Raw genomic sequence first — 21,017 nt, 5'->3', positions numbered from 1 at the left:
GAGTACTCCAAGGGTTTCCATGGGGCCTCAGATCCTTGAAGTGGGGAAAAGGCAGGACAGAGCAAACAGCAACAAAAATGTCCCCCTCCCTCGCCTTATCGTACTGGAAACTGCCAGCTACTTTGGAAAGTCTTTCTTTGAGAAGTCAGTGAACTGAGAAAAAAAGGATAGAATTAGAACAAAACCATTTCACTGGATTCCAAATCTATTTAAACTACAATAGTGAAGCAAAGCCATGCCTCTCTCTCTCATTACCGATGGCCTGATCGCAGGGCCTCCTAAATGCTCGTTAAGGCAAAGAGGAAGAGTTGTGTTTTATTTCTAAAAACATTCACAGGAACCCCCTCCCAAGGTTCTCTTGCTGCTTGTTTTGTGCCTCCTTCTTTTCTTTAAAGAGTTAACATGAAACAGAAAGGCTTGAAAAAGAGGTGGGGATAGGGGTCTCAATACGTTCTAATGAGGAAGAAGGAAATAAAAGTCCAATTCTCCCTGAAAGTCTGAATTTCTGTTTATTTATCTTTGCAACAAGGAAGGATGCCTTAAAATCCAGAATTGCTCTTGGATAAAACCAAATACTAACAACCCAGCAAAACAGCTGAAAGCCCAAATTATGAGCTCTTCCAAATCCTTTCCACTTGCCACGGGGGTCTTGGGTGAGATTTTTTTTTTCTTTTTTCTTGTTCTTTCCTTTTTTCTTTTTTCTTTTTTCCCCCGCTTGCTTGCTTAGCCAGGAGGTAATTCTGAATGTTTATCTGAAGTATCTCCCTGATATTCTGAGGGGACTTCTCTCAAGCAAAACCTGCCCTGAATGGTCTTGTTTTATTCCCATTAAATAATGCTCAGTGTTGAGTCTTTCACTAGCGAATGGTTTCTTTGGGTGAGACTGACGACAGAAACTGACATATATAACCGTGCCCGGCGTCCACGTCTGCAAAATGTGAATCAAAAATTAACATTTATAATTTTATAATCAGCTGGCTACCATGCTCGCCATTATATGACGCTCTGTTAAAATTATCTTTCCTACTTTTAAATAGAAGTCCCACAAGAGCAGAAATGTTTATCTTTATAGTTTATAGTCCTGGTAAGTACCACTTTATCACAGGATTTAAAATTCAACAATGTAATTTAGCAGACAGTATTTATTTATTTAAAGAAAGAGTATGTTTCTTCAGTTTGTCTAAATTTAAAATCACAAACCAAACCACCTCTCTTCCTTTCTTTCTCCCTTACGTACATTCATTTTAAAACACAGCAACTTATATGTTGTTGGGTTTTAAAAGTCCAAAAAATCAATTCCCTTTCAGGAAGAAATATTTATAGATTGTTTAAGATGACCAACTTCCTTGACATGCCTTTAGGAAAAATACTCTGTATAACTTTGACTAAAAAGGCAATGTTCCAGGGGCACCTGGGTGGCTCAGTTGGCTAAGCGTCCGACTTCAGCTCAGGTCATGATCTCATGGTTCATGGGTTCGAGTCCTGCATCAGGCTCTGTGCTGACAGCTCAGATCCTGGAGCCTGCTTTGGTTTCTGTGTCTCCCTCGATCTCTGCCCCTTCGCTGTTTGAGCTCTGTCTCTGTCTCTCTCTCTCTCTCTCTCTCAAAAATAAACATTAAAAAAAAAAGGCAATGTTCCAGATCAAAATAGAGTGAAGGTGTATACTGGCAAAGAGAATCGAACCAATTACACAACAAATAGAAGCATAAATGCATGAATCGAGGGATACACAGACAGACATAAAGCAGAATCAAAATACTCCAAGCATCCAGTTCACCGAGGCAGTGAATTACCTGGACAACTGTCTCTATTCTCCATGAGACTCTTGCCTGCAACTAAGTCAACACTCATCGGGTAACCTCTTGCCTCCTGCAAGAAACAACAGATTGTCAGCCTCTGGGAAGTAGCATTATTTCAATCAACCAATTTGGCATGTGGTGTTTTCCAGTTTCTAAAATTAACATAGAATCCAAACAAACACACGGCTGGTGTGGAACCATATGCAAAGGACGCTGTCGCCTGTTTGCCTCGAATCTGTTCATTATCAAAATTAGCTGCCTTGTTTGTCCCACTCCCGTTTTTGAAGGCACACTATCAATTAGCCAACCTGTCATTACGTGCTGGCAATGACCAACTTTTCCAGGATTCTCGTTTTAAATACAGGATTTGACAGGAGTCCCAACACTGGGGGAAGAAGAGGCAGGGGAGGAGGCAGAAGTGTTGGCGAAGGTCAAGGAGATCCACAGGTAGGTAGGTCCAGAGTTACTCGCGGCCACTCTTGATTGCTGAAGCAAGAGCTGCGCCTGGAAACAGGGCCTGTCTGTTGCCTTGCACCGAACAAAGCTAAGATTTTCCAGGCTTCGGCAAGGAATTGTCCTCACAATATCTGCATGAATGACAAAGCTGATTACCAAGCAGGTGCCGGCCGCTCTTTCCCTCCTGTTTGCTCAGGGCGCATCGATGTTTAAGTCATCAGGCCCGTGGTGTTTGTCTCCTTTTCCAACCCATCTCATTTGGAGGCTAAAAAGGAACGGGGGTTTCTTTGTTAGTCACTTTGATTTTCCACTTTTCAGCGAATAGATAGATCCATGGAATCCCGAAGAGAATGTTGACAGAACTGACGTGGGGAAGGAAGGAAAGAGGAAGAAGGGAGAAGGCAAGACAGATGATAAAAACAAACAAACGAACGAACAAAAAAATACACAAGCCAACGAATAGTTAACAATGCATTTTTCCCCAAAAGACTTCTGTCCACCTAAACTGAAACTGTTTCCTGGGGGTGAACTATCTTCGGGAAACACATCCCGGAAGGCCTTCGCAGGAAGCGAGTTCAATGTCCAAAGGAGCCAGAGCAGATTCTTAAAATTCCGTCTTTTGCGCCCTGATTTTCCACTTGAACACACTTATTAAAAATTTCCTCTATCACCCTCACCATACACAATTTTCCAAGGCAAAGAATGACTTTTTAGAGTCTCTGTGCGCCCATAAAATTCTGTCTCAGAGATTTTATTAATAATCATAAAAACATCAGTATCCATCAGGATCACTTGGGAAAGGGAGAGCAATTTTTCCTACAAGCATGTTCAAATCGTCTGAGTCCCGTGTTAAAATAAAAAGGGGGTTAACTCGTGACTGATGATGGATTGACCTTCCTGCTTCCCTACTGTTCTGCGTCGGGGACACACCGGCCGGAAGCTAACGTGAGCTGCTTGGAAGCAGCTTCACGTAGGGGGGAAGCGTTCCCCATGTCACGGCTGCAGGTTGTGCATTTATCCATGACATGGGGGGCGAGGGAGGGACTAGGGGTTCAGCACTACATATATTTTAATGGCATGAGGATATGTTTCTCAGGACTCTGGGAAGTCAGTTAAGAGCAACCAAAATAGCAAACGGTGAAATGATCCCTGCAAAGGGATACGTAGGGTGGTCTCCTTGGCTCGCCTTTCAGAGGAGGCTGGTCGTGTGATCGCGAACCTTCTTCCCCAAAGGCCCTCTCTTTTTCCTTTTCTTTTTCTTTTTTTCCACAACATACCCTAAGCCCTGCAGTCAGGCAAAATTCTGATCGGAGGAATTCAACACTTTAAGAACCAAAAATTTGTGAGGGGTTGTGAGCGATGGGGTGTATAGCTTGATGCAATGGTCCCACCAATAGGGCAGCTACTGGGAAGCCATCAAATGATCCAGTAATCCACCAACATGCAGGCAGCGTGGGGTGGCTTTGAGGGCATGAGCTCTGGAGGGGACAGCTTGAACTCTCCATCAGTTCTGTGACTGGCAGACCTCAACCTCTCTGCACCTCAGTTTCCTCGTGCACAAAAAGTAGGGTGATAATATTTACTCCAGCAGACCGTTAGGCTTTCGGGAACCCATGCGTAGAAAGCACTCGACACAGTGCCTGGTGTCTAGGAGGCCCTCAGCTTATGCTCGTGTCTTCTCTTAATCACAGCCAAGAAGTGTTTGGTAATTACTTCCTGTAACAAAAAAGGTTCGCTAAACTGGCTGGACAGCAACATCGACTGAAGAGACACATATTCCCACGTACTTTCAGGGATGAGACCCAGAAGTCTCCCACAGGTGGGTCTAACTGCAGCCCGATACTCTGTCCCATCACTACCACAGATGATGAAGAAGCACTAAGGGCAGCCCCGTCTCCAAGGGGGTTATGGTCTGGTTGTGAAGGCCAAGGCGTCGGACGTATCAGCACCATCTCTTCATGAGTAATACGAGATAGTAGAACTGAGGAGTACCTTGTGTGGCATTATCGAAAGGCTCTGAAAGTCTTCAGAGAAAGGAGAATCCCAGTAATTGGAGTACACCAGAACGACTCGTGGATGTTGTGAGTTCTGTGGTGGTTGGGATTCACAAAAATTGCGAAATTTGGCACGCGTGTGCATGACTGTCCCAAACACTTTACTTACAGTATCTCGTGTAGTCCTCACCACCCCCCTTGAGGTACCATCTTCATTTTGTAGATGGAGGAGGAAACAGAAGCCCAGAGACGTTAAACCCCTTGCCCTTGGTTACCCAGTGTGTTAGACTGAATGTTTGTGTCCCCAGATCCCCAAAGTTCGCATACTGAAACCCGAGCCCCAATGTGATGATATTTTGGAGACGGAGTCTTGGGAAGGTAATTGGGTTCAAATGAGGTCTTGAGGGAGGTGCTCATGACAGGATTAGTGCCTTCATAAAAAGAGGAAGATCTCCTTCCCTCCCTCCCCCCCCCTCCACACACACACACACACACACACACACACACACGAAAGATTACGTGAGGACACAGCAAAATGGCAGCCACCTGCAAGCCAGAGCTTGCAGAGCTCTCACCAGAACCTGAATCTTCATGCACCTTAACCTTAAACTCTCTGCCTCCAGAACTGTGAGAAGTATGTTTGTTGTTTAAGCCGGCCAGTCTGTGGTATTTTGTTATAGCAGCCTGAGCTGACTGAGACACCCAGCTAGTGAGTGACAGACAGCCGATTCAGCCCCTGGCTCCAGGGCTCATGTTCTTACAGATGCTATTTTAATTCAACATGCTTTGGTTTGACACTTGCTCCATTTCTAGAACCATCTGGATCTTATGGCTCAGACTTGGGAGAGAAAAGTAGGAAGGACCAAGAACCACGCCTACCTTTTGAAAACCAACCCTCTCTGAGTAAACAAGCATTCTGGATTCCCTCATTTACTCATGTTCAGAGAGACTGGTGGGGGGGCAGATATGAGAGAAGGAAGAAAAGAGGAGAGCAGAAAAGAAGAGTTGATTTTCACAGCCCAGCTTCCAGAAGAAGAGGAAACACAGAACCTGAAGACGAGAAGGGGTGGGGCTGAGGATGCTTAGGAAGTAGACATTCCTTGTTTTGCCAATCATTGTCCTGGATTCTGGTTAAGCCAATTGTCATCAACTCAGTTTAAGCCAGGGTTCTCAGTCTTGACACTATAGACATTTGGGGACCGATAACTCTTTGCTACGGAGGTCTCCCGTGTAATGCAGATGTTTAACAACACCCCTGGCTTCTACCCACCGGATGCCAGGGGTACCCTTCCCCCAGATGTGACAACCAAAAATGTCTCCAGGGACTGCCAAATGTCCCCTGGGGGGCAAAATTGCCCCTATTTGAGAACCATGGCTTAAGATAAATGAAATATGTTCTTAAAAATTATGCAATACTTTTCCCAGGAAAAGCTTCCACATTTTCCTGTGTCCCTTGAGCCACGATCACAAGGTGAGCTAAGCAAGTATATTCATTTGATAAGCAACTACCATACAAGTCTGATTATAAGGCAACAGGTTTCCCTGACAACTGTTTCATAGAACAGAAGCCCTTGCAAAGTTCCCACATTCTTTTTTTTTTTTTTTAACGTTTATTTATTTTTGAGACAGAGAGAGACAGAGCATGAACAGGGGAGGGTCAGAGAGAGAGGGAGACACAGAATCTGAAACAGGCTCCAGGCTCTGAGCTGTCAGCACAGAGCCTGATGCGGGGCTCGAACTCACGGACCGCGAGATCGTGACCTGAGCCGAAGTCGGCCGCTTAACCGACTGAGCCACCCAGGCGCCCCCAAAGTTCCCTCATTCTTGACACTTTCTCAATTACTTTTTTTTGAACATCAAGGAAGCATTTGGAGGAAGACATCAGCCTGAAGTGACCTCAGCTGGTGCTGGTTGGTGAGGGAGAGAAGACTGGAGGCCTACAGATGTCACCTGATAACACCAGGGGGAAAAGAGAGGTAAAAATATTTAACACAGATTTTGTTGTTATTTCTGAAGATATGACTTCATCATTAAAAATATTGAAGATATTTTAAGCAGGCCTTTTAAAATTCACTTTAAAAAAAAAGCACATTGCCAGTGGTGACCTTGTGGAGATCATAAATATCCACCCACAAGACAAACGTAAAAACCTCTTGAGGCTTGGAATAAAATTTTCAGTTACAGCATCTTACCTGGATTCAAAGTGCTGTGTCTTGAACAATTTAGAAGTGGGGGTGATACGCAGTGTTAGATTATTCAAAAACGGCCTTAGTGATGACAAAGGCAAATGATAAAGGCGCCTGGGAAGAGTCTGAATGCAATTATTTTATGACCTGAACTTTAAAAAAAAAACACACACACACAAGAAAAAGGTTGGGGAGAATGATATTTCTAAATATAACTATTACTATTTTATATAAGATGCAAGTAAATTGATCCATTCAGTATGGAAGTAAACATTGTACTATTTCATAAAAGGGCCTATATCCAAGTAGGCTTTCTCTGTGGAAAGTGAGACATTGCCTTCCACTTGGCTTTGTCTTATTATAGTCAGGTATGTGCTCCCTCAAAGCGCCTACTGTTTTCAAGACTGTGCGTCACTGTGGGTAGGGCACGGAGCACACATCTCTGGCCCTTGGAGGGTCTGTGATCTCTGCGGGAAGATCAGACAGAAGCCATGGAAGTGGCTTCCACATAATTCACTGTAATTTGGCTGTGAGTGGTTGGGAGGAAGAACTGAGAGGAGGAGGCAGAACGACATTGGAGGCCTGCCTCCATAGGACCTTCTTGAAACTCAAATCAGATGTAGCACCCCCTGCTGGAGGAGTAAAGATCAACATCCTTAATGTGGGTTCCGGGGCCACCATAGTCTGGACGTCTCCCTCCTGCCGTTCCTCTCTCCATCTTCAACCTTCCTGTTGCCGACCCCTACCCTGGCCATGACTCAGAGGCCCTCACCCCCATCTCCAGCTTCAGCCGACCACCTGCTACCCACTCCTCCCTGGGCCGGCAACTTGCCTTCGCTCCTGCCCTTCTCTTTGTCTTTGCGACACGTTCTCTCCTCTCCCCTTCCCTCACAAGCTTCTTCCCAATCCTTAGCCTTCAGCTCGGTCTGCACATCCCCTGGAAAGCCTTCCTGGATGCCCAGTTTGGGTCAGCTTCCTTTGCTTTGCTCTCACCGAACTGTGATCCCTCCTTTGAAAGTATGTCTCTCCATTTATGCTCATGCATCCACAGTGTCACTGTTGATTGATATATATCTCTCCTTTTATGCTATAAGCCCAGAGAGAGCAGAACCTTCATTCTTTTCCACTCGTCAATGCATCCCCAGGGCTGGCCCAAAGTGGACACTCAGTAAACAGTTGTAAATGAGTAACTAAATATGTATCTGCTACAGCCTTTAACCCTAGGCCTCTTATCACTACCCATACACAATAACTAAGATCTATGGGCATTACTGTAAGTCAACCATTTTATGTGTGTTATCTCATCTAATCCTCACAAAATCCTGTAATATAGGTCCTGTTGTTATTATCAGTCCTGTTTTCCATGTGAGGAAGCTGGGGCTTCAAAGAGAAGTTCAGTAATTTGGTCAAGGTTGCAGGCACAGCTACTGTGTGAAGATGGGATTTGATCCCTGGTCTGTCTGACTCCAGAGCACTACCACTATTGTATTATATCGTATTGTATTATATTGTACTGTGTAGTATTATATTATGTTATGCATCATATATCATATCATGTTATAATCTCATCTCTGATACTCATTTGGAGTCTACCCATATGATCTGCCGAGAGATCTAATGCCTTTAAGGAGCCCTCGGCCATGCCTTTCATCTTGGCCCCTGAAATTATTTTTACCTGGTCCCCATCATTTGGTGATAGATATCCCGACTGATTGAGTCATTCTTACTATTTATAAATGTATCAGTCTATCGTGGTTATACCACTCCCTCCTTGAGACTGAATTAGAAGGTCCCTTCAGGGGGTCAGAAAATGCATCTTTTCTTACTATCTGATTCATGACATCTGGCAAATGTCGGACATACTGGGTTTTCACCTATCGCTCCTTTGTTGGCTGATGGCATTATGAGGATTTCCTTAGAAGCAACAACACAGAATGGAAGCATAAACTAGATATTATATACCTTTGATGTTATTGCCTTCCCTAGCATTTTACCAACATGTTGTCTCTAGTGGATACTGTTTATTTTAATATCTCACGCACATCAACCCTTTAGCAAATCTCTGTTGGGGGAGGGGGACCAGTTGCTGGCCAGATCCCCCACATCCCTCCAACCCACCTTCTGGTTATGGAAAGAGACACTCGTACAGATGGTCCTCATTCTGCCCTCTGTCTCAGGTATCTGAGTGACTTCCTTAACTTTCTCAGACCACCGGGTGACTCTGTACGAAGCCTTTCTTTCATTAACACGACTAAAACCACCAAGTTACCAGAACACATTAGCCTTTCAACCCTACTCTCAGATGTCTCCCCAAGACATAAGGGATGCCCAGGAACAGGCATCTGTGGAACTACAGAGGTTTTATGTGAGATCAAAATAGCAGCAGAAATTCTTAATTGTGAAACAATGGATCAAGAGAGGAAGATTCAGATAGGAAATGGTAAATATTCAATAAAGAGCATGATTAGAGTTCTTCGGCAGGGAATACCCACAGCTATCTTTATACTAACTTAAATTAAGCAGAAGCCCTAACGACAAGGATAAAATGAAATAATGGATGCATTATTTCTAGTGGGACTTGCATTGCTATTTGGCATAATTATTTGTGATATTGCACCCATCGGATAAGAAGCTTCTTCAGAGGGAAAAAAAAAAAAATAACAGTTTGTCTCCTTGAGAACAGAGAACAAAGGGCTTCGGTGGTCTCCAGAAGCTCACCCATCATTAGGAGGAGAAAGAATCTGTCCATTAGCAAGAAATCCTCCTAGAAGTCTTGAATATCTCCCCAGATAATCCCTCAGTGGACTTCAAATGCCCGCAAGGAGGAAGATACAGAAGCCACAGGCCTTGCAGCAGATGTAAGAAAGAAGATATAGTTTAGAGATGATGCAAGCCAAAGAAAGGCTCTCTCCACCTTTGCTCTATGGTGACTGTGTGTTTGTGTGTGTGTGTGTGTGTGTGTGTACATGAGCACGCATGTGCACCGGAACTATAAAATACGGAAAGGCAGCATATTCCCAGGTTTGCTACCTTGTATGCCCTCTAGTTTAAAGGACCAGGTTTGGCTGAGAGTGATAGGAAACCCAAACAAGACAGATGTTTGTCTCTCTGCCTCAAGGAAGTCCCTGAGCAGTCCTGGCTGGCACAGCTGCCTACAGTCAGCAGAGTCTCAGACTCCATCATAACCTCCGCTCTGCCATCATGAACGTGTGGTTTGTACTGGTTCAGGATGGTTATTTCATCTCTAAACATCATGTCCAATCTGCCATGAAAGGGAGGGAGATAGCATCGCTCCTCCTGGTAAAGACCCCTCCCTGGAATTCGTACACACCACTTCTGTTTATATCCCATTGGCTGGAGCTGAGTCACATGGGCTTAGCTGGGAAGTCACAAGGGAAGCTGGGAAATAGGGTCTTTATTCTGGAAGAGCATATCCCCCAGGAAGCATCAAAGGGCTCTACTGCTGTCGAAGAAAGGGAACAGAAAGACTGGGGAGCAGCCAGCAGTCTCCGCAACATTCTCCAAGGTATCACAGCTTTGGGGATTTCTTTCCAGGCCACCCCGCTCCCTTCCACCCGCAGGAGTTGACCCATGCAGCTGTGGTCGTAGTGGGGATCCAGATTGCCTGGCGGCAGGGGATGGGACCAAGAGTTTATAGGAAACTGAAGCTGGATAAATTATATGTTCTCTCTCAGGAAATGGCAATTAGGACGCAGCAATTGTCATTAGTCTTTCAAACTGGACTCTTTGTGGTACCATCTGGTGTGGTTATCCTCTGCCAAGTTTGTCCAGAAGCAGAGGACTGGTCTGCAGAACCTCAGAGAGAAGCAGAGACAAGATACCATGCAAGCCTGGACCAGAGAAAGTCTGAAAGAGTAGTGTCCCTGATACCTGATGTCTTTCTGGTTCTGGGGCTCAGCTGCCTTGCCTTCTCTGGGGTTGCATAAGAAACTCCCATGTCCTTATTGAAGCCCTCCACTTAGGGCTTGGTGTAGTTTGAGCGGGTTTCTCTCTCTTGTAGCCAGAACAACCTTGACAATGACAATGTCTCTATGTGGCTGTGGGTCTGACCAGGGGACACCAGTCAGCTGAATGGTCCCCTCCCTCTGGCTTCCTGGACAGGGACAAAGCACATCCCTCTCCCTAAGAACTGTGACCTCTGGGACCAGAAACCCATTAAGCTGATTCACTTTTAGAGTCTAAACTGTTCTCCTTCCTTTGCAACACATTTTCATTAGACCTTGGACGACCTGGAGACACACACTGTAAAAGGAAGGACTATTGTTGGAAATATTGGGTATCAAGGCAGGGGTTGGGAAACACATTTTAGGACTTGTGGGCCATCCGCTGGCCTTCAGATCTCCACTAGATGTAATGTTATCCATTTGGCTTAGGTAGAAGACCAGACCTGGGAACTCCCAATATTATCACAAGCCTGGTGGTAAACAAATCTCACCCTTTTCTGACTGTATCTCATATAAACAATTCCCATCCAAAGAACAAGGGACAGGAACTGGAATAGTAGACATTACAGCTATAACCAAGGGTTTTCTCCTTTGCGTATTTCCAATTTCTAACACTTGGAAAAGCTACCAGATGAATGATGCTGATTAATAGCTTGTCTGTCTAAACAAGCCTCCCAAACATACTCATCTAGCTTGATCTCTCACCTCTCTGGGCCTCAGTTTCCTCTTTTGTGAAACGAACGGTTGGTATTAGAACCCTGTTCCGACTCAGAGGTTGTAGGAGTCTCCACTCACAGAGAAAGCGGGATCAGAAACCCAGTGGTTTCTGAAGATGGAAGGAGAGAGTTCAAATGTTGGCTCTGCTACTTAGTAGCTATTGGCACCTGGGAAATATACCACTAACCCTAAATTTCACTTTTTAATCTGTAAATGAGGAATGGGGACAGAGCGCCTTCGTGCTGGGGTCTCCTGGGGCTAAATGGTCATATTAAGCGCTTAGCACAGTGTGCTTGACGCATGGGGTATGTGCAATGGGTATGAGTCATCGCAGCACTGATGACCTCCAGTCTCCCTGAAATGCATCCATCCTGCAGATTATCACCTCCCCCCAACCCCACGTGACACGTACATAGACTGACTTGTCATATTTGATAAATGTTGCTTTTATTAATTAACTCTGTGAGGGAAAAGCTAAAGGGAAGGGAGGCAGGGCGTAGAGGGGAGGGTGCTTGAGCTGTGAAAAATTCCTGACTTATTTTCCAAATAATCTGGCTTAGCAAAAAAAAAAAAAAAAAAAAAAAAAAAGAAGAAGAAGAAAGAAAAGTAAAGAAAAGAAAAGAAAAGAAAAGAAAAGAAAAGAAAAGTGGGGGGAATCCCTTCCCAAGCACACATTCTGTTATTTTTCAAACCCGAATGTGCATTTCAATGGAAATTTAATCCATATGTTTCCGATTCTTTTGTGCTTAACCTATCAAAGCACTGTTTGAAAATAATTATTTGATGTCCAATAAACAGCCTTTCCTGTTGATTTTCCCATGCAACCACCTGGGCGATAGTTACCTGAAAGCCAAATGGCCCCAGATGAGACTCCAGGTACGTTCTGCACAGTGTGAGCTGCGGACGGAGCAACCGACCTTGTGACTGTCCCCTCCTGCTAGAGATGACAGGATCGGGGGTGTTAGCCGACGGGGGTGGCTATCCATGGCGTCCCGGACATCTCTCAATGCAGCCTGACTTAAAAGGATGAGCTTAACTCTCACTAAAAAAGAGGGTCAATCTCTCTCGTTGGAATTTGCACGAGGTGAGACAGAATGAAGGTGCCAGTGGGCTGGGGGTCCTCAAACTGCACGGTCATGTAAGCCCTGGGGTAGGGCCATTATGGGCTGTTTTAAGGTATTCCCGCAGAGGTAGACCCTTGAGTTTACTCGAGAGGCAATCCCAACAAGCACTGGTCAGGGAACGGGGAAGAGAAGGGGAGGGAGCAAGCCAGTCAAACACATTTCCAGAGGGGGCAATTGGAGTTTCATCTTGCTGGGGAACTCAGCTGTGTGCCTCGGAGTCATCTTGGCCAAGAGGAGAGGGAGCCAACTCCTGGTCATTGGTTGAGGACGGCTCCCTGCTCCCAGGGGCGTGGACTCCCTAGTACCGTTGATCTGCCCTGCAACAAAGGGTTGTAGGTGCTGGCGGTGAAGACGTGTCCTGCTGTGCCCAGAGGTGAGGAGCGCCGAGGGCATTCATGCGGGGCAGGCGGCGTCACTGCACGGGCCTCCATGCGAGCTGAAGCAATGACAGTGAGGCAGACCGATGGGTCGGCAATAGAACAGAACAGGTGCAGCGAGAGCGAGCCGGAGCAAGAGCACTTACCTCCCCGACTTGCCTCCGTTCCTTTCCACTTGAGACGTGGCCGTTCCACCTTTCCTAGATTCCCACAAGGGCCGTATCTTTTCAACGGCCCGCCCCATTTCCTTGAGCTGCTTTGAGTGAATTGTTGATTCCTGTCCAAGAAAGAAAGGACCCTCCTGTTCTTCCAGCACTGCAACTACAGAGACATGGTGTCTTCGAGAATCTCTCTCAGCTCTCTCCTCATCTCCTTACAGCAGCCAAGGGCTTTTTTGGTGGCAAGCAACAGAAACTCACACCGATGAACTTAACAACGAAAGACTGAATCCACTGGAAAGATTTGAGACGGGAAAGGAAAGCCACAGCATCCGGCCAGGGACGGACAGGAACTAGGTATTAGGTCTCTGTGGAGGGAGCCTCTGGATCATCTCACGTGGGGATTGGCACCGTGCAGGAGTGCTAGCCTTTTCTTTCATCCTTGCCATCCAGACAAAATTCAGAGGTGGTGGGGCCAGCTTAGCCAAACTTAGGTCATACAACCTCTACTTGGCTGTATTGGGCAATGAGAGAAAATGCCTACAGAGGACTCTGTGGAGTGAGAATTCTTAGAAGACAATGTTGTTGTGAAGGAGGAATGAGTGCAGGCTAGGGGGGAGCACACACGCACACGCGCACGCACACACACACACACACACACACACACACACTATACCTATGGATTCAGGAAGACTACTTACTATTCAATGAGGGAATAGGAGATTATAATGCAAGGTAGGGAGTGCTACAGTAGAGGTCTCTACATTCAAGGAACGCTGGGAGGCCAAAGGAAGGAGTAGCTGGGGTCACAGGAAAGGGAAAGGCAGAAAGGTTTTGCTGAGACCCGTCTTCAATATTCAATGGGTGACTGTTATATGAGGCGTTGTGTCCACTGTGACATTTAAGCAGAGTCTGGAAAGAGAAGAGTTCTACAGTGGAACTGAAGTGTGGAAGGAAGCGTTGCAGGTAGGAAGAACGGGTGTAAAAACGTGGAGGTGTGAGACAGCAAAAGCAGCGAGCCAGGCTGTGGGAGAGGCTGGTGGAAACAGTGGGGGAAGCAGACAGATCTTAGGGATCTCAGGCCAGGACATCACAACAAGCTTTCCGTGCCAAATTTGCAAAACTGGATCTATCCAAAGGCAGTTGGTCAGACAAAAATGATCTGTGATGCATCATAAGACCGAACTCTATTGTGGTAAAGCATATTGTGGGAGGGGCAGTACAACTGTGGCCAGAAGGTCAGTTAGATGCCTCATGTGCTGCCTCAGGGCTTAGAGAGGGAGAGGTGACAATTATGAGAGACATTTGGAGGGTAGAATTGTAGAACCTGGTCGTCAGCTTCTGGGGGTGGGCAGACAAAAGAGTATAAACAGAGAAAGCTCATACAGTGACCATATTCAGCAGTAATTACAAGGCTTTTCCTCTCCTCCCATCATGGAAATGGGAAGGTCTAGTCCATTCTTTCTTCCAGAGATGCAGTGGTCATCCATAGAACCCCAACCTGGTTTTCAGACCTCAGGTAGGGAGTAAAGTAAGCCAGGAGGGCGTCAGGGAGAGGAAGGAGGGGAGCAGGGTCCAGATGGGCTGACAGTCCAGATGGGCTGACTGTCTATCCCCTCCGTGCCTGCTTTCTGAACTCCCTGACTTTCCGTTCAGGACCTTTCAAAGACTGATGCCAACCTGATGCGTCAGCCTTACCTCCTACCCCTGTCCTATACACGCACTGTACTGAAAACTAGATTCATTGCTTTCCACCTCCACACCTTTGTTCAGGCCATCCAGAAAGCCTTCCATGGCTTCCAAGTTCCAACACCACCTGCCTCTCCCATGAAGCCAGGCAGATAGCCCCCAGGAAATAAAAGGCCTCTCGGAAACCCAATCTTGGCTCTTTTTCTGAGCAGCCTGGGAGCAAGGGTGAAACAGGAAGAGGTCTCTGCTTCCCGGGCCATCTCCCACTTGCAGAGGCCTAGGAAGCAGGAAGCTGGAGACACAGTAGGAGACACATGCTGGGAAAGCCTGCATTCAAAGTGCCAGGAGAGAAAATCTGATCGCCCTCTACCTGGCCCTGCTTGGACAAAGAGGCATCTAGAGGGAGGAGCCCATGCCCTCAGCTTCCACATGACAAGTGGGCACCCGGACTTTAACCTTTGCCTAGATTTCACATAATGGCAGATGGAGAAAGGGGGTAATTCCCCATAAGAAACTCAAGGTGCTGTAGGCAACCAGAAAGCAAATGTCTCCTGCAGTGGGGAACGAGCCAGAGGTTAGGTCTGACCAGAGGGCTTCAGGGGACCAGTAAAACCACTTCCTGGCCACATCTCACTAAGAAGCCAGGCACGATGGCTGCATTGCAGGAGGCTCTGAGGCCCCCTTCAGGGCTGGAGTGGAGCTGGGAAGCAGGTTTTTCTTGTAAGTTTCCAGTCTTGCTGCGGGCAATAGACGTGAATGGCTTATACTGATGGGGATCTTTCCTTGGGAGATCACACAGATGGCTTTTTCTTTCTCAGTATAGGATATGCAGAGTAAGAGGGAAGTAGAATTGAATGCAGAGGCAAAGGTCGCAGAGTGCAGACTCCTAGTCTTGTCTTTCACCCTCCGGTTCTGTGGCTTAAGGCAAATCTCTCAGTTTCCTCCTGTGTGAAATAGGCAATGCCAAATCCCTCGCCTGATTCATCAGTTGGCAAGGAGAGAAACAAGTCACAGCTGTAAATGTGGCTGAAAACACAGCATGGCAATCGATCTGGCTATCACTATCAGAGGCACCCCATGAACAATGATCCAAATTTGTGTGTGGTCGTAGCCAACCTCTCCCTGCAATTCGCTTGCAAAAAAGATGCGTGTATATGCATGCCTATATACTCGCACACGCAGACACACATGCATATGTCATGGAGACTTTTGCACAACCCCTGACATTCTTGGGTTTCATCTGAAAAGAATCCAGCCCTCTAAATATCTCCCTGGTGACATGATCCGTTCAGGAGTAGGGCTGAGAGTTTTATCACTCTTCCTGTAGCAACGTAAGTTTCTCTGGGCCTCTCCCAAGTCAAGTAAAACAGTCAGAGTTAAACGCTGGCTCAGCATTTCAGTTTTTGCGAGGACATGTGCCAGCGTGATATGGATCAAGAACCCAGGGGAGTTTTCAAACCAATAATGCAAATGAAAGTAAAATAAGTTTGGGCAAGCAGCCTGCAATGTTAATACTACATTCAGGGTTATGAGCTACCTTTCCCTGAAAATTATTGCCCCTAGAGGTACTTGCTGGAAAACCAAAAATTGCTCCCTTAACTTGGAGGTTTTAATCCTTGAGCTTGAAATCTACCAGATGCCAACATATTCAGTGGGTTTCTTCCAACCTTTATTTGGATGTTAATTGCAGCCCTCCTTGTTTTTATCACACATTCCCTTCCATATTTCCACGACTCCACTACTCTGCTTCCCTGGCATAGATTCGAACGTCCTGGGTAGAAACAGTTGTTCTCTGTCAGTCGTTGCTAAACATGTTGGAACTCCTTCCAGATTGTAAAATCTCATCTTGCTCCCAACTCTGGCCCACCCTTCTGGTTGCAGCAGTTATAAAGCAGGTTTTGTGAAGGCCAGTGGGCAAAGATGAGTAATTAGGCCCTAAATCTATTGAATTTAAAAGTTCTCTTGGCCTGAAAAGTGAAAAATAATTAATTCTGTGTTGTAAAAGAGGAGGGGATGCCATGTGTCGCTGTGAGGCCCCCCCGAGCGGGCTCACCCCCTTTAGATGGAGATCACTGTCTGATTATTATTCCCTTATAAGTGGGGTGGGGGTATACACCCTGGGGCTCCGGGAACCAGTCAGGTAGGGTCTAGACAAAGAAAGAGATTGGGATGCTTGGCATGGTCCAAGGGGATACAGGGCAGAAAAATGGACTCCAGTGGAGATGGGAGGAGAGGGTCCACTTCTCCTCTGCTGGGGGAGCACACGGGTGACTTTACAAGGAGCCTGCATGAAGGAGGTGAGAGTACATGACTGCCTTCCCCCAGATGGATTTCTTTTTCTTGGTTCTACCTGAGAGCCCAGGATGCTATCAGGAAGAACCACAGTCTGAAGGGAGGAGCTTCGGAAGCCGTTCGGCAGATTGGAGAAAAACCAACGTACTGATTGGACCAAACTGGCCTGTCAACAGGAGTTGAGTTCTCAGGGGAGCCTAGGGGCTACGCATCCTCACAGAGTCCAGGGGTGGCACACCGGTCTCCCACCGAGGCGAGAAAATTGTGCCAACCCCATGCAAGTTCCCTGAAATGAGCCACAGGCATTGTGTCCCATGCGACACCGCCGTGGTATAGAGTTTGGGATAGCTGCCTTTTCTGGCGTCACTGGTCCCCGCATCTCCTACCTACTGCATCAGCTCTGGCAAGTTCCTCCATCCTCCGCTTTACGATGGGGTTGATGATGGCACCTACTGCAAAGGATGGTTTAGGGACTAAATGATATATGTGACATGCTTAGGACAACACCTGATCTCACAGCTCCAAGTTGCAAAACTTGATTCCTGAGAGAAAACCAAAACAGAGGATGGGCAGGGGTCCTGTCCTCTGATGAGACCCACCGGCACCACATCCTGTTTATCTGTTGTTCCCTCCTGTCCCCTACTTACCTTCGTTCTTGTTCTAGACCTCTTACTAGTTGTACGAGAAGAGTTGTTGTGTCGGCTTTTCCTGCGAGGTGACTCGTCCAAATAAGCGTAAGTGGAAGATGATGTATGACCATAGCTCATGGATATATGAAGCATAAACAAAGCAATTTCCTTACGGAATCCACACCGTTTAATGTGAGCTAACGTGTGTCCAGTACTTCCCAGATATCACTTCGTTTTATCCTTTAAAAACTTTGCAGGGTAAATATTATTCCTGCTTGTCACAGAGAGAATCCCTTGAGCGTGGACTGGATTTACTGACTTATCTCTAGCAAATGGAATATAGCGGGAACGATGAGCAGCCCCTTCCAACATTAGGTTATAAAAAGGCTCTTGCATATGCCCTCTCCCACGTCCACACTGCTAGCTCTAAGAGGAGTCAGCCGCCAGACTGGAAAGTGTCCTGCGGAAAGATCTGCATGGTAAAAAACTGAGAGGGGCTTCTGCAGTCCGCAGGGAATCCAGACTCTCAGCCCAACAGCCCATGAGAGACCGAACACAGTCAAGTCCACACAAATGAGGTTAGACGTGGGTCCTCCCCTGATCCTCAGGCCTTCGGGGGAGAGTGCAGTCCTGGGTGACAGCTTGGCTTCCAACTTCGTGACAGATCATAATTCAGGGGCTTCTAGCTGAGCTGCACTGAGATTCCTGACCCATAGAAATTGTAAGGTGATAAGTGTTTGCTGTTTAAGGCTGCTGAGTTTTGAGGTTGTTTGTTGTGCAGTGTTAGAGAATTGAAACAGCCATTTAAAAAAATTTTTTTTAATGTTTATTTATTTTTGGCAGAGAGAGAGACAGAACATGAGCAGGGGAGGGGCACAGAGAGGGAGACACAGAATCCGAAGCAGGCTCCAGGCTCTGAGCTGTCAGCACAGAGCCCGACGCGGGGCTCGAACTCATGAACCGCAAGATCATGACCCAAGCCGAAGTTGGACGCTCAACCGACTGAGCCACCCAGGCGCCCCACGAGGATTTCTAAAGTTCAAAACTCTAATTAGAGTCCTTTCTTATGACAGGCATAATTTCACTGTGTTCTGGGCCTCCTCACCCTCAACCTCACCGCTGGTTCAGGAGAATAACGAAAGTGCTACGGAGTCTGGCTTAACCTTGGGGGTTATACACCTCTCACGGGTCAACATCCCTTCAGAACACCAGCTGGCCAGCTGGTATGTCCCCACTTGTATGCTCTCTGGCCGCACAGATACAACTGCTAAGAGCACTGATGAGTATTACCGCCTGAAATTAACCATGGCTCTTGGGTAAAACTGGGAAGACGGATTGTGGCCGCGTTCGCCATCATGCCCCTCAGCGGCACTGAGGTCCCGCTGGCACCTGCTGCTGATGCAAGCATTTGGCCCTGCTGAAAATTTCAGTTCCCTGAGATTCTCTCAGTCCGGGCCATACGATACTGTTTTCTGGGCCTGCCAGACTCTTCTACCGAGTCACGTGTCTTCATGCTCTTTATCTTTCACCTTTAGATGCCACTGCCTCTGGGACATGCTTCCTGACCACTGAGCCCAGGTCTGAACTGGGTGCTGATCCAAGATTCTCCAACAGTGCCCTGACCTTCCGCAACCACAACACTTCTCACATGGCATGATATTGTCCGGTTATGAACCTCTTTCCCTCGCTAGTACACTGCAAGATAAGCCATCTGGTCTCTTTGGCCACTGTTGCATCTTCAGCACTTAGCACCGTGTCTAGCACCTCATAATTGAATAATAAATATTTGTTAAGTGAATGAATGCTTTGGACTCTTCAAAGCAAAAATCTGCATCCAGAATTTACCGAGCGTCTGACTCTCAAAACCTCAGAAAACGGCAACCTGGATGAAGAATGTAGGCACTAAAAGGAAGGTGGAATGCCAAAGAACATACGTATTCCAAGGAAAGTGGAAGAATGAGACAGCTGTCCAGATAATGGAAGCCATCAGACGCACTTGGGCTATAAGTCGCTGATTAATTCGGCCAAGAGTGTTCAGTTGGCCTAAATTATCTGGAAAATTCTTCCTTTTGCTTTGGTCCAGAAACTCTTTTCTCTCCTTTACACCTGGATAGTTGGCAAAACTTGTCACTACCTCCCGGAGACTGCGGATGGCTTCCAAAGCACTGACCTACCTACCTCTTACCTGGTTTTGTGTCTCTTAGTTCCGGTAGGGTCCTGGGTTCAGGGTTTCAGAACTGTTTAAGAGCGACTTTCTGTTTTGACTCATCTTGCCACTGAACTTCAGTGAGCTTCAGTGTTTGGTATTTTCTTTTGCACGTTATTCTGGCTTTGAGAATGTTGATGGCAAACTTTAGAAATATGGTGGAAGGAAAAACTTTAACACATCTTCAGAAAAAAATCTCATTGAAGTTTTATATCTCGGCTTTTGCAGTTATCTTAAACTACTAAACTGTTCACAAGAGCTGCCGGAGATGTGGCTATTCCCCCGTCCATCTCCACAGAAAGAAAATCTTCTGAACAAAAAGGCGTTAAAAACTCAAATCGAAAAACTGGTTGATCTAATCAACAAGGCGAATAATAGGATGGATGCCACCTGTATCGATTAGCTTTTGCTGTAGAACAAGCCACCCACGACAAGTGGCTCACATCAACAACCACGTTTTATTTAGGTTCCAATTCTATGGGTTGGCTGGGTGGTCTTCTGCTCCCGGCTGCTGGGCACTCCCCTGTATCATGATAGGTCAGCTAGTGGTTGAGACGATCTAGACTGGCTTCCCTTACATGTCCGACAGTCTACAAGCTGTCCGCTGGGTCACTGGGATTCTCCATGTGGCCTCACGGTCCAACAGGCTGGTTCGGATTCAGCGGCAAAGCAGTCCCTGGGATCCAAGCCCGGCGAGAGAAAGAAAACTCTGGTGGACAATTTTCAAGTCTCCGCTCGCTTCGTTCACATTTGCCAATGTCCCAAGCCACACAGCCAACCAAAACTCAAGGGGTGGCCAAAGAGACTCTACCTCTTAATGGGATGCCTGCAACACCACAAGAGTGGATGCAGAGAGGGGAAGGCTTTGTGGCCACTCTGACGTTCTTTCATCGTAGCGTTTCCACGCGACTTACCCAGTCAGGTCCTCGTGGTGGCTCACCGAGGGAGCATCCATTTCCATTTGATGGACGAAGCCACTGAGGCACAGGGAGGTAAAGCAGCAGGTTCACGGTTCTACCACGAACAGAGCGGGGACTTGTACTTGGTTCTGCATTGCTCTGAAGACTGCGTTCCTAACCATTGTGCTTTGCACCTAACATGGTACCGGCTGTTAACAGGTTGCGAATCTGAATGTGAGGCTATTTTCTTTCCGTGTGTTTAGGTGGCAGCTTCAGTCTGTGTTTATCAAATGTTTTCAAGATATTTTGCAAAGATTATTTTCATTACCAGTTCAATAAAACCTCAAGTCCCAGATGCGGTTAGTCAAGCTCTCTCCTCCTGAACTTTCAAACCCTGAGGCACTTTATGGTCAGGCAGCCTCAACCCCGGCCCACCCCACCCCCAACTCCTTAGTGACATTCCTTCCTGCTTATAAACAAAAAATATCCTCTTTTTGGAAGCCATGAAATTCTGCGGCAGGTTCCA

General features: G+C 46.6%; 1 long non-coding RNA gene across 1 annotated transcript in view; it reads right to left on the bottom strand.

Annotated features, from left to right (window-relative positions):
- Positions 1-1,563: 1,563 nt before the first annotated feature.
- The window catches only part of LOC123577086, a 75,997-nt gene continuing 56,543 nt past the window's right edge, over positions 1,564-21,017 (bottom strand). The window contains exon 3 of the long non-coding RNA XR_006701705.1: positions 1,564-2,520. This is a non-coding gene — a long non-coding RNA (uncharacterized LOC123577086). The remainder of the gene's footprint in view (positions 2,521-21,017) is intronic.

This window comes from Leopardus geoffroyi, chromosome D2 (assembly GCF_018350155.1).
Source record: "Leopardus geoffroyi isolate Oge1 chromosome D2, O.geoffroyi_Oge1_pat1.0, whole genome shotgun sequence".
In the NCBI taxonomy this organism is placed as follows: domain Eukaryota; kingdom Metazoa; phylum Chordata; class Mammalia; order Carnivora; family Felidae; genus Leopardus; species Leopardus geoffroyi.
The sequence above is the reverse complement of the archived record's forward strand: the minus strand, read 5'-3'. Positions and strand labels throughout refer to the sequence as shown.